The sequence below is a fragment of the Eumetopias jubatus genome, unplaced genomic scaffold, assembly GCF_037043125.1.
Source record: "Eumetopias jubatus isolate StellerSeaLion01/CBP00866 unplaced genomic scaffold, mEumJub1_p1.0 scaffold_3, whole genome shotgun sequence".
NCBI lineage: Eukaryota > Metazoa > Chordata > Mammalia > Carnivora > Otariidae > Eumetopias > Eumetopias jubatus.
The window spans coordinates 36,446,674-36,460,007 of NW_028274809.1; the positions used below are offsets into that span (position 1 = coordinate 36,446,674).

Below are 13,334 nucleotides of genomic sequence, written 5' to 3' on the forward strand. Positions count from 1 at the left end.
CTGAACATATCTATTTTTAAATTGAGTGGGGAGCTTGTTTTGAGTTTAAATAACAAAATTGAACTTGCTGTCTTGGGATGGCATTTTATGAGAACTTATTTTATGAGACCCCATTTTTGTATATTTAAGCTCTTTATAAACTTACAAATTTTATTTTATTTTATTTTTTTGAGGAACTGAAGAAGGATTTGTTTATTGAGGGTAAGAGGGTGCAAGCAATATAAAAATCAAAAGCTTATCTGACTTTTCTTTCTCTGCTTCTCAAATGGGGGTTGGATTTTATTTGTACATTTTCTGAGGGTCCCGATCTGCTCATGGAATCCTTTATACAGGGGGAAGCTGTGGGGCAGATTCCTAGAGACCCTTCGGGAGAACTCTCATTGGGTGGGCAGGAGTGTTGCTCATGTTGCCTACTTCTTTCCCTTCTGCTTCATGTGTATTACAAAATAGTCATTGCATGCGATGGTGAGCCCAGCAATTAGCGAGAAGAAGCTCTGGAAGCCCACTTTGCCGTCTCGGCACTGGTCCAGGTCCTTCATTATTTTGTCCACGGCCAGAGGGTCTTTTTGATTTTCCAAAAATCCAGGGAACTCCTTTTCCATGAGTACTCTCAGGTCCTCCTTTGTTAAATAGCCTTTATCCCCAGCAAACTTGTGAAACGTGAACATCATGGTTTCCATGGCGTGTTCCACTTGAGATGGCATTTTGGTGAGGTCTGTTGAAACCTTGGCCCGAGGTGCGGCTGGGACGATTGGCTGGCTGGGACGCACGGCCAGTGAGCGGAGCGCGGCGGGCTAAACTTACAAATTAAAAAAAAAAAAAAATCTTTTTCTAGTAGTAAACTAATGCCTGTTAGTTATAGAAAACTAAAAAATACAGAAAAAGTGGAAAGAAGACAAAGTCACCCAAGGACCAACCTCCTAGAGATAAATGTAGGTAACATTTTCAGGCATTCCCCTTTAGTTTTGGTTCAAGGCATTCTTTTACACAGTTGAGGTTGTATATATGCAATACTTTCACCTGTGGTTTTATACTCAATATTATAATGCATAATGTACATATTTCTTATTATTTTTAATACTATGAAATAGTAAAGCTTTTGGTTTTCAAATCAAATGTGAAGTACTAGCTTTCTTTTGATTATCTAGAAAGATTTAGGAGCAGTCAGTAAATTAGGAGGTGGTAAGTGCAGACAATGTGCCTAGTTGATGCTAGACAATCAGAGTGACTTTTATTCTATCCAACATTTATATGAGAGTATAGTTACCCTTTGAAAATAATTTTTTTATTTGGTTCATTGCAGGTGAAAGGCCAGTTATTAAGAAAGAAATTGTCATTGTCCTGCTTTGTTTTTACCTTTGCCTTGTGGTAAAGAGTCAAGTTTTTTAATGTGGTAGAAGAATAAAAAATCATTGTGTCATTCAGGAAACTTTAGTTAATTGATTTCATGTTTTGTTTTTATAATAGTCTTGTTCTTACCCACATTTTGGTCTTTCTCTTCTTTAAAAAAACACATACACAGCATTGTGTGGGTTACTTACTGAGTGCTTACTAGTTTTACAATGACAGTCCTGTGTTAAAGATGTCCCTTGGCCCAGGAATTAATAACTGATGACAGTTTGTCTATTTTTTGGCCTCTGGATTTTGCCATGTACAGTAGAATGGAGATTTTATGTAAGAATCATTGGGGGAAACTCTCAGGGAGGATTTGTTCCTGTGCTTGAATTGATTGAGCACAGCCCACTATTGGAGGTAGGGAATTTGTCAAACAAATCATGAAAGCTCCCATACTTGCAGTGGGTTGTGATCCCTTTTGGTGGTTTATTTCTAGAGGACCTCAGATCCTGCTGGGCATGGAAAAGAGATGAGCAGCTCTCTGGCTTCCTTCTGTATTTTATAGTTCTAAGACTGACCCATTTTCTTTTCATAGTCTTCCCTGTAGCTTAGCAGGTGTGAAATAGTCTAATTAGAATTAAAATGTATTTGGCCACCTACCCTGCACCCCTTCCCAATAGTATCATTGGCACCATTCTGATTGGCTCCTTTTTATGTGCTTTTCTGGAGTCATTCAGCCTACACTGAGGTCTGTCCTCAGAGGTAGGGATCATTCTCTTCCTATGTGGTTTATGATTGTGGCCCTTGGATAGAGAGAAGTTATTTGCTTTCAATAAACATTTAGGTGGGTTTTAATTATAGACATAATAAGGATTGATGTAACTCAGATTATCTATTGAAATATACTCATGTGACCAAAATATCAAGTTATATGAAAGAGTTTTAATTATGAAGCCAGTGTCTCATTATGATAAAAATAAGTGTATGTGTCAAAGATACTTTATGTAACACAGTAAGTTATAATTTGCTGCTATATTTCTTTTTTACTTGTAACCCCTAATGGATTTTAAAATGCACCCATTTACGGTTGAAACTAATGCAATTAACATCAACAACTGCTTTTCTGTCTTACTACTAAGGGGAAATTTCCTTTTGTGACTAATGATGAAATTATGAATTTGTCTGAGTCTCTCTGCAGATATTAATTTAGCCAGGTAAATTAAAAAGAATAGGGAGCACCTGACTGGCTTAGTCGGGAGAGCATGCCACTCTTGATCTTGGGGTCATGAGTTCGAGCCCCATGTTGGGTGTAGAGATTACTTAAAAAAGAATAGACCCAACACTCTTGTCAATCAGGGGGATTAAAACACTTGTGGGAGTGCTGTGTTCTTCCAGGAGAGGGAGGTGTCCCTTAATACTTAATAAGGGATCTTGGCTACATTGTCTTGAAGTTTACTAAAATAACTAATACATCACCCAAACAAGGACCCACCAATAGAACATATTCTCTTGTCTCTCATTGGGATGCCTCCGTATTAGTCAATAAGACATAATCTTGTTATGTTTTCATGGATGTTTAGTCCTTAAAAAAAGAGAGAAACGCATATTGTTGCTAATTACAATGCTAGCAAATGCAGAGCTTACTATGTGCCAGGCATTGTTCTAAGTATGTTACATGCGTAAACTCATTTAATGCTCACAAACCACGTGTGACATAGGTACAGGTATCTACATCTCACAGCTGAGGAGACTGATGCACAGAGAGGTTAGCTGAGTTACCCCAGGGCACACAGCAAGTTAAGTGAGGGAGCCAGCATTCAAATGTTCAAACCCAGGCATTCCGCCTCTTGAGGCAGTGGCTTAGCCACCACATGCCTGCCTCTCTATTAGGCGTTGTTGTGGTAGTGAATATAAGTAAAAGCTTCTACAGGCCTGCCCTAATACGACTAGACTAACTCATTAAGATGCTACATATTTCCCCCTCTCTTTCCTTTGTTTATTTTTTTTTCTTCTTGTAGTAGATTGGGAGATGAGAACTTTAAAGACATTACAAGTGCATTCTACTTAATCTGAAATATTTTGATGCTTCTGGAAAAGTGAGATGATTTAATTTCATATATAATTGCATGAGGAATTATAAATTATGTTTTCTAAAATACCTACAACACTAAACCACAAAATGAACAGATAAAACTGATTTGTTCTCTGACAAATCAAGATATATGGCCGTGTTTTCATTACAAGTGCTGTTTGTGGAGCTGGAGCAGCTGAATGTGCCACAATGACACACACTCTTCCCAGGCTGCACTGCCTTCACGTGGGCATCCCGAGCTGATTTACAACACACACTAAATTTTTTTTTTAAAACATCAAGCACAGCCCAGGTTGAACTTCTGAAGTCATGGAATGCAGATATATCTTTTTTAATTGACCTTCTTTAGCATTAACTTAACTCTTCAGAAATAAGTTTTTGTTTGTTTGTTTTTTGTTTTTTATCCTGTGGAGAGAATGGACCATTTTCAGGGCAATGGGGGAGGTGGCATTTAGAAAATTATTTCTTAAGTGCATTTAATAGTTTCCTGGAAGGTATGTGTTGACTTCCTCTGGAGGGTAATTTATTCATAGTAAGACTGAGTAAGAATTTTTTTTTTCTTCTACTGGACTAAAAACAGAGTGTGTTGTTGTAGGTCTCTGTGGTGGTAGAAGGCTAAAACTCAAAATTTGGATGTTGTGAGTTTAAGCACTTCTCAAAGAACCTGTGTCCCCAAGCTGCCCCAGTCATTTGTTTGTCCTGAATTATAAAAAAAGGCTTTGAAATATGTGGAACCAAAATAGTTCTGTTTGTAGTACTAGGGATTCTGGGAAAATAAGAGTGTCGTCTTCTGTGTGGGAGAGATTGATACATGCTGATTGCTGGTGGGACTGGATTTTGTTGGGCAGTGATGGATTTTTCACTAAGTCTGCTGAAATCAGTCACTTGGTCTTCTTTGGATCTATGAGAGCTGATCTGTGATGATGGACAGGCAGGAATTGTAGTGGAGACCAGATCTTTGGGCCAAAGATAAAAACAGAACCCCATAAGGCAAATCGTGGTCAAATTTTTTATCAGATTCCAGCCCAGTGAGTTCAGACCATAGATGTTATTCTGTGTAAGTGGGACTTGTATTAGAATCTTCATGTAATTTTTTTCTAGGTGTATTTTCTATTATGTATAACAAAAAGCTGGTTGAAAATGGTTATTCAAATTAAATGTTAGAATTTATTAAACCAAGTAAAACAACCAATAGTGCTGTTTTATTGAGAACATAGAAGTAAGCCAGACCAAAATTTGAAAGTAAAAGTCACTGATAAAATTTCACAATTGTACATTAGTTTTTTTTTTTTTTTTTAATTTAATTCCCAGCCTAATGAACGTAAATGGTTAAAAGCATATTGACTTGCCAGTTTCTTTTCTCCCAGGCAGTTAGGAATTGGTCACGGTGCAGAGTGGATCCTGCGGGCTTAAGCTCATCTAACTGTCGGATCAGCGAAAAGCTGCCTAACATGGTGTTAACAGAGGTTTGGACCTCGGATTCTCTGTCTCCTACAGTCTTGTTCTCATTGAGGACAGGATAGTAGAGTGTGACGGCTAGATGTTAACTGAGTCTGACTGCTGGGCTTTTAGAGTCGGTGCTCTCACTTCCTAGTTCTGTGACTCTGCCTTGTGCCTCCCTCATCTATAAGACACTTCTCTTGTGGGCTTGTAGGAAGATTAAGGGAAATAATCCGTATAAAGTGCTTTACACAGGGTGAGGGCTGTGTACATGTTAGTTGCTATTATAATTATTATTGTTGCAGTTACTTTACAGTGCAGAAGCCAGAGACGATATGTTAATTTCTTTTGTTTTCTGTAGCTTCCATTCATAAAGCCCGCCATTCAGAGATAACTGGATGTGAATTACTGATATTATTTCCGTTATCCTTTTGATTTTCATAGAGTATCGGAAGAATAGATCCTCTGATATTCATGTGTTTGGATCAACAAAATCCTGTTCCACGGCTCTTCACCAACTTGGGAAAGAGTTGGTTTCTTTTTTGTGGACAAAGCATTCTACACTACGTTGTTTCTTTCCAGTTTTTTTCAAAGCATTTAATATATATTTTATACATGCCGATAATTAACAGAACCTCCCCCAAGTCATCTGGTTGAAATCGTGTCTTTTTAAAAATGAAATAGCCTTTATTAATGAGAAATGGAAATTTAGATGTTCACTGATGGCTTTGTAATCAAATGAGCTAGTTTTTTAGTCAGGTGACAAATATTTTGCATGTGTTCAATTTTTCTCCTTTTGTGGCATTCTGAATGTCGAGTTACCTAAGTACAAATGCAACTCACCTACAGTGAAGCCATTTTATTTAGCACAACTTTTTTCTGCAGTTGTGTGGAAAACCAGACTACTTTCCCATTCATTCCTCCTCCGAAACAGTTGCTCATACCTTTTCTGTTCTGACGTGGTTCCACTTGTAGAGCTGCCTCAAAGCAAATCTGGGACTGTGTGGAGCGGAAGGAATGTAAATGTTTTCCCCTTGGGGACTCAGTAGGTATTTGTCTCCTGGGAAATTTTAATGTAATGTCACCTTTGCATTAGGGCTCCCCTTCTTTTCATCCCCCTTTTCCCAGAGTCAGGAGCTACCTCACAGGAGGTAGCTTCCTGGCTGAATCCCAGTACATGGGCGCTCTTTCGCCTGGACTAAATGACCGTGGCTGTAAAAAATAAATAAATGAAAAAGGAAATAGGCGTATTTGTGTGACTGAAAGCCCAGCTAGATAAAGACATTAGGTTGTGTTGTGTTCAGTTATGTTCCAGCATGAGGCACTTAGCTAGTCAGCAGGGCAACGAGGACTCTGCAAGGATGGTGAGCCCCAAAGTAGCAGTTTTCATGTATTCTGGTCTGGTGACTTCCTTCCCCTCACCTCGGCAGTCTTCCTCCATTCGCACCATTTCTCTCCCTTTTCTTACTATTTAACATGTTCCTGTCTCCCCCAACTTCCCTGCCCTGTTTTGAGCAATTCTATTCTTAAAAAGAAAAAAAAAAGTCGGTATGCATTAGCTGTGGGAAAACAGCTTTTAAAGACCTCTGTCCTGCCAGCTAGTAGATGTGTGGTCCCACTGTGTTTTGGTGTGTGTTTATTTTAATATTAGAATTACCAACTGAAAGCTAATAATACTCTAAGAAAAGTATAATTACGAAGGTAAATCTGTATCAAAAATTGCATGGTGTACCTCAAAGTCAAATATAATTATTAGTGGAGAGTCTTCTATTTTGATAATTATCCATTCATAGATTTGTATATAAAGTAATGTTTTTAAACTTGTGCATTTTAAAAATTCATTCAATTTCCCACAAAGTATAATCCACTAGATCTTAGGCAAAATAACCCACTTTGGTATAATAGAACCACACCTATATGGAAATAACCGAAACACACTAAAATAGAAATATAATGTTCCTCCTGCCAAATATTATAATGTGACTATTGCCAAGTCCTGGTGCCTACTCCTTCTGGATCCAGTTGTTTCTATTTTTAACTTTCCCCAGTCCTCACTCCCGCCCCAGCCTGTGCATATGACAGCTACCTCTTTACCCTGTGGCCGTTCGCAGTGGCCGTAGGGGCAATGGTGGTGCTAAAGGTTGGCAGAGGGGCTTGGTGGGGCCGGTGTGGCCCCACAGAGAGGGCAGCTCGCAGGGAGGGGTCCTGGGCCAGGAGGCTGCCCTCAGAAGCCTTGGAGGATAGGGTGGAGCACCAATCAGGTCAGGAAGGAGAAGGGCTGGACCAGGAAGGGCATAGTGCAGGCACCACAGGTCTAGCTTCTAATTATAAAAGTTATGTGACCACAGCCCACCCTTCTGGGGAGGCATTAGAGAGGCAGTGGGCCACTGGGCACCCCGCAAGCACAGTCTCACTGGGGAAAGTGAGGGATTAATTCATTTAATTTGATTTCTCATGAGTGAAGTACTCACCTTCACATCAAATTAAATAGCTCATTTATGGCATTTTAATACAACTTCAGTATCCATATACATTATCTTACTAACGCTTACTCAGTTTAACCCCAGAGTGTATCGTCAGTATTAAATGCTTATTAAAGCAGTATCATTTTTAATTATAGTATACATAGTAGCTAACAAGTTATAGCCCTTTCAGTGATTCATATTCATTATTAGCAATTTTTCTCAGGTTTATAATATTAATGACTGCGACTCCATTCCAATTAATTGTGTATATAGCAGTTGCTTTGCTTTTGCTTATTTTGAACAACTGTTTGAGACCTTGGCCAGTGGGCAGATGACAAACTTAGAACTATTCTGTCCCTGAAGATAACGTTTTCTTTTGGGATGTTCAGGTATAGAGCTAGTTCAGTTTAACTCTACTGTGAAGGACAGCATGTTTCTCACTTCAGGCCCTATATTTGAATATGTAAATTTTATGGCTCTCATTTGAGTTATTTTGTTTTTTAAATTGTATTCAAATTTCACAGACTCTCATTCTGTAGATTTTTCCTTCTTTTATGATTCCTAACTTTTTGCAGTCTGAACTGAATGCTTCCTCGGTGTTGCTATGGGGTAACCCTTACTTAACGAGAAGACTGCAGTTCTGTCCTTGGGACTGGTTCTGTTACCACAGTGTCCTCCTCTTTTACCTCTCTCTTGCACATGTGCCAGGGATAATATCTGGAGGGACAGGTGTGTGTTGACGGATGCCACTGAGGCCCTGCACCTGCTGGAATTATTCCATTTTATTTGTGATCCGTGGGGAGAAGAGTGACCAGCTAGAGGCTTTTCTTAAGCAGAAGCCACATGGTGTTTCACATGGAAAGGCTTTCTGCAGGGCTGGGTGGGGGGGCGGTGGGGGGGGCGGTGGGGGGGGCTTGTGACAGGCAGGAGAAACTGGCGCAGGAGTCTTGAGTGAGCGCTTTGACACACCGAGTAACAGCCCATTATCACTTGCACTGGTGTCAAAACAATACAGCAGTTTGAACTGCAGCTCGGCTTACTCCGGCTGTCACAAATGCTCCCTCATAAGTCATTAGAGTGTTGGCGTGGACTCTTTCCGGGATCAGTCAGAGATGCATTAGGAGAGGGGGAAGTGTTTATTAATTCAATTTAAGAAGTGATTATTAATCATCTGCTATGTGTCAGGCACTGTGCCGGGGGTGGGGGTGGGGCTTCCATACCAGAATGACAAGGTCCTGCCCTCAAGGTACCTCTTGCCTGGAAGAGAACCCAAGTGCAGTCGCTGTCATGAAGAGTAACCCAGGAGAGGGGCAAACAAAATTGCTTTGAGAGTTCAAAAGAGGGAGAAATCTCACCAGGTTGGGGGGGGTCCATTTAGACTGATGAGGGAGATGATGTGTGAGAGGGGCCTTGACAAGGCTGTAGGATTTTGATGGACAGAGATGAGTTGAGAGAGACAGTTGTCAGGGAGTTGTGTTTGGCTGGTATGCAGGATATGTTGAGGAGGTATCAGGACTCAAGAATCTATTGTAAAGAGCTTTGGATGCCAGGCTAAAGAGTTAATGTTTTAGTTAGTGGTCTGCTGCTTGAGACTTCCCCTTATGTCAGGTTACGAATATGTCAGTACACAGTGAAGATGTTCGGTTAGGTACTAATCATTTAATATTGTGAGTGACTACATGTAGCAGAAACTCTACAACAGTAGCTTAACCAAATAGGGGTTTTATTTGTCTCACATAGGTGACAAATCCAGGCTAATACAGTATTTCCCAGTGCAGCCGGGGACATGGACTCTGGCTCTTTCCTATAGTTGCAAAATGGTTGCTGTACCTCCAGGCATCCAGTTAGGATTCCAGGCAGGAAGAGGCTGAGGGTAAAGGGCAAAAGATGAAATGCCTCTCTTCATGAAGCTCTGTCTTTATTATTCCAGAAGGAACATCTTCCCCCAGGACTTTGTCATTTATCTCAGTTTTGGGTCTAGAGAGCCTGGGAAATCATGTTTTTTATTTGACACAATGCTGCTCAGAAAAAAAAAAAAAATTGGGATTCTTTAGGAAGAAAGGAGGGGAGAGTGGGTATTGGGTAGATAAGTAGCAGTGTTGGCCGCAGCTTGTTTGTGAATCTATCATGGGAAATCAGGGAAGACAGCAGAGGGGCAGAAAGCTAACCGTGCCAGCAAGGACTTTTGATTAGATTCAGAGAGAATAACTTTAGAGTTCGGTTTCAATTTTAGGTTTGTTTAATGAAAGACTATAGGACAATGAGTTAGGGAAAGTAGGCTTTAAATCTGGCATCATTATTAGGCATGCATGTGTTTGAAGAAGTCATTTCTCTGAACCTGAGTGTTCTTATCTGTGAAATTGACTTCAAAACCTGTGAGGCCAGTTCTAGGAAGCTAAGAAATGATTGCATATGTGCTTTCGAATACTGTTTTCACATTTAACACTGAGTAAATGATAAAGATAAATGTACCGATTATGAAAAGATAAAAATTAAAAAAAATGTTTTCTCCTAATTTGAGGAACCAAAGAGATAGCCAAAGTGTTCCAATGTATTAATTTTTAAAATATTTTTTACAACAACACTCCATAATATTCCATGGCCCTGGCGTTTTCTGTTATTAACTATATTTGTGTTTAGTTACTGGAGGGGAAGTACGAGATAACAGATTCCATTGCTCTAACAGGATTATTTATAATGTGACAATTTATTACACGGCCTTTTCCTGATAAATAGCTCAATTACATTCCCCATGTATTTTACAGTTCCATCTGGGGCAGCTCTTACCATATAAAGCGAAGATACAGTTTCTGTTTTTCATCTGTGACTTGTCCCCGTTAGAAGAGGTGTTGTCTCCTGCTCTATCCTGATTTCTTCCTCAATCCACTGTGATAAGGAACACATGACCAGCTCAGATGTGTCCACATTGTTTTAAGTAGGGAGGGAGATACCAAACAATATAAAATTTGACCCTGACTCTCGGGGGACTCATTCTCACTCTGGGAAGAGAATACAAAGACCCGTAGAGCAAATGGAGAACAGCACAAAAGCCGAAATAATGAAGTCTGAAGCAGGTGCTCTCTTTGTGTGTTGCCCAGGTTAGTGGGGGGAAGTGCAGCTCTATGAGGGGTCCCCTCCCTGCCTCGTGCTGTGCTCCCTCCTTGCTCGCTCAGTCACAGTCACTCAGTTTCAGGACCTTTCTTCATCATTTGTTTCTAGAGTTCTTATGTCTTTGATTTCTCCCTCTTCATTGGCTCTATGTGTTTGGTCTACAAAAATGCTCAATCAAGACTGCCCCAAACTGAAACAGAAATTCTCAGTATTTACTCCCTGACTCAGACCACTGCCATATTTTATTTTTTCCTTGTTAAGTGTTTTCAAAGTTTGCATCACGCTTCATCCTTAACAGTCTAGCTCTCATCCATCTCAAATTGCTTTTTCATTCCCAGATCAGCAGTGCTTTCTTATTCACCACAGTTAGGGGCTGCACAATCTGCCTTGTCTTCCTTCTCATCCGCTTCCAACCAGGTTGCTGCCTCTCTCTCCTTCCTCACTCAGAACTGAGTTTCTCGTTATTCTTTGGATGCACCATATTCTTTCATGAATCTCTGTCCTTATGCACTTTCTTAAATGCTTGCTCCCTCACCACTTCACCTGGAACACGGAAGACCCAATTATAATTATCCTAGGGGGAGCATCCTCTGGTCATCCCACGCCTGCCCATGGAATAACATTAGCTGCTTCCTTCTCTGCTACAGAAGTTAGCATAGTTTATGCTTACTTATCTTTTCTCCTCTCATCTGTGAGTTACTCTAGTCTAGGGACCATGTCCTGTCCATACCTACTGCTTGCCCTATTATTCATACTATACTGTAACCACTCTCGAGGCTAAAGTCCTGGTTTTAGAGTGACACTGCAGGAGTTCATGTATTGACAGGACCACTTGCTTGCTTTGTGACATTGGATAAGTGTGTAAACTTCCATGAACTTCAGTTTATTTGTCTATAAATAAAAATAGTACCTACCCTCATAGTATTGTGAAGATAAAATTGTCTAAAACATGGCAGTAGTCATGGGGCGCCTGGGTGGCTCAGTTGGTTAAGCGACTGCCTTCAGCTCAGGTCATGATCTCAGGGTCCTGGGATTGAGCCCCGCTTCGGGCTCCCTGCTCGGCGGGAAGCCTACTTCTCCCTCTGACCCTCCCCCTGCTTGTGTTCCCTCTCTCGCTGTCTCTCTCTCTCTCTGTGTCAATTAAATAAATAAATAAAATCTTTTAAAAAAAAATCTAAAAAAAATAAATAAAACATGGTAGTAGTCACATTAAAAGAATATTTAAAAATATATATTAATAAATAGAACAATATTCTTTTGGTGGTAATACCATCTCCCTTTTCTTTCACATCTTGTTTGATGTAAATATAAGCAAGGAAAAATAAAGGGAGTTGTCATGCAATTATATACTTGGTGAGCTTCTGGAGGACAAACTCTACTCAGTGAGGATACAGGCAAGTTTTAAGTGAGAGTGGAATGACATAAATGGGAAGGGAAAAAACTGGTTTCTAGACATAAAGAGTTACTTGGAAAGAAGCCTTGTCAGACATGGCAAAGGAAACTTTGTTAGAGAATGAAAAGGGAATGTATGTGGTGGAGTAGAGTAGGTGATTCAATGTGATTTGAATTTGATACATAGTAAGGTGGCCCAAATGAGATCTCTGTCATAAGAAGAAAGAAACTATCCAAGATTAAGAAATGCCATTTATTAGCAATTACTATTTGGGCTTCTTTAATTAGAACAACAGTCTCTAGGCGTCAAGATCACTAATGGAGCTTTAGAAGTAAGAGGCAAAAAGGGTTTTTATGACTTTTTAAAAAACTTTTTATTTTTGTATTTACAAAGGTGAATGTAAATGTTTTACCAGACCATAAGTGTATGTTTTGATCTACTTTTACACTAATTAACTGCTTAGTTATAGTAGGAAAATTCATCATAGGTTTTAACACTTGCTTTTATGATAGCCTTATGATGTCATTCCTGTGTAGCACATTGCATTAAAAAGTAGAGTGACCACCCTGAGCAGTTGGTTGAAAGAATGGAGCATTCATTTTTCTTGAACTGCAGCCTAAAATATTCTGCAGTTAAAGTTACAGCAACATGCGCTGGGAGGTCAATTTCTCGGTTGTAATCTCGCTCCAAGATTGGAGATTGGTAAAGATGGTAATTCCCAGCATTCTTTGTCCGATTCTTAGGGAAGAAGCAAAGTTTACAGAGATGATACTGGAAAATACTGAGTTCTGAAATACTGAGACATTAATACGGTCTTATCCTGATTGTTGAGTTATCTGCATTGAGAAATGAGTGATTGATAATAGCAGTTTAACTCAAATACCAATTGAGATGAGAATACTCCGCCCATGGAACAATGACTCCGTTTACAACAGGACCATGAAATGCAGCAGGATCTGTCCCAGCTGCCTCAAATATCATTAAACTAATCTTAGATCCTATGATTAAGTCTGGCTGACCAATTGTCTTCTCAGGGCAGAGTTCAAGGTGTCCTAGTTGAGTTTCAGGGAGCAAGTAAAACAACCTGCTCTTGATTTTTTTTTTTTAAACAAAGGTTTTTGTTCTAATAGTGCTTTTAAGACCCTCAAATAGCCTTAACTGCTAAACTAACACACACACAAAGAAAGGGCAGTTCATAATCTCTGTAATAGTCTTATGAATGACTCTGGGCTATCAAGTGTGTACAAACCAAAAAAAAAAAAAAAGTTGGTAAAGGGAGAAGGGTGGCGGTAATGGAGGGAGAGGGAGCCATGCTGACAGACTTCCTCCCTCCCTCATCCTTTGCACACTTGTAATTAAATCCAGACTTAGCAGCAGCATCATTACATTGTAAAGATGAGCTAGTGACTCTTTTGAAGTTGGATTTCTTAACATTGCCCCCTGCAGTAGAAAGGGCATCTGCACTGTGACCAATCTTTAAAAACAAAACAATGCTAAA

General features: G+C 39.7%; 1 protein-coding gene and 1 pseudogene across 1 annotated transcript in view; one reads left to right on the forward strand and one right to left on the reverse strand.

Annotated features, from left to right (window-relative positions):
* SATB2 (SATB homeobox 2) overlaps nucleotides 1-13,334 on the forward strand; it is a 185,229-nt gene that overhangs the window by 39,896 nt on the left and 131,999 nt on the right. The window lies entirely within an intron of this gene.
* On the reverse strand, nucleotides 212-734 carry LOC114223834 (protein S100-A10 pseudogene; annotated as a pseudogene).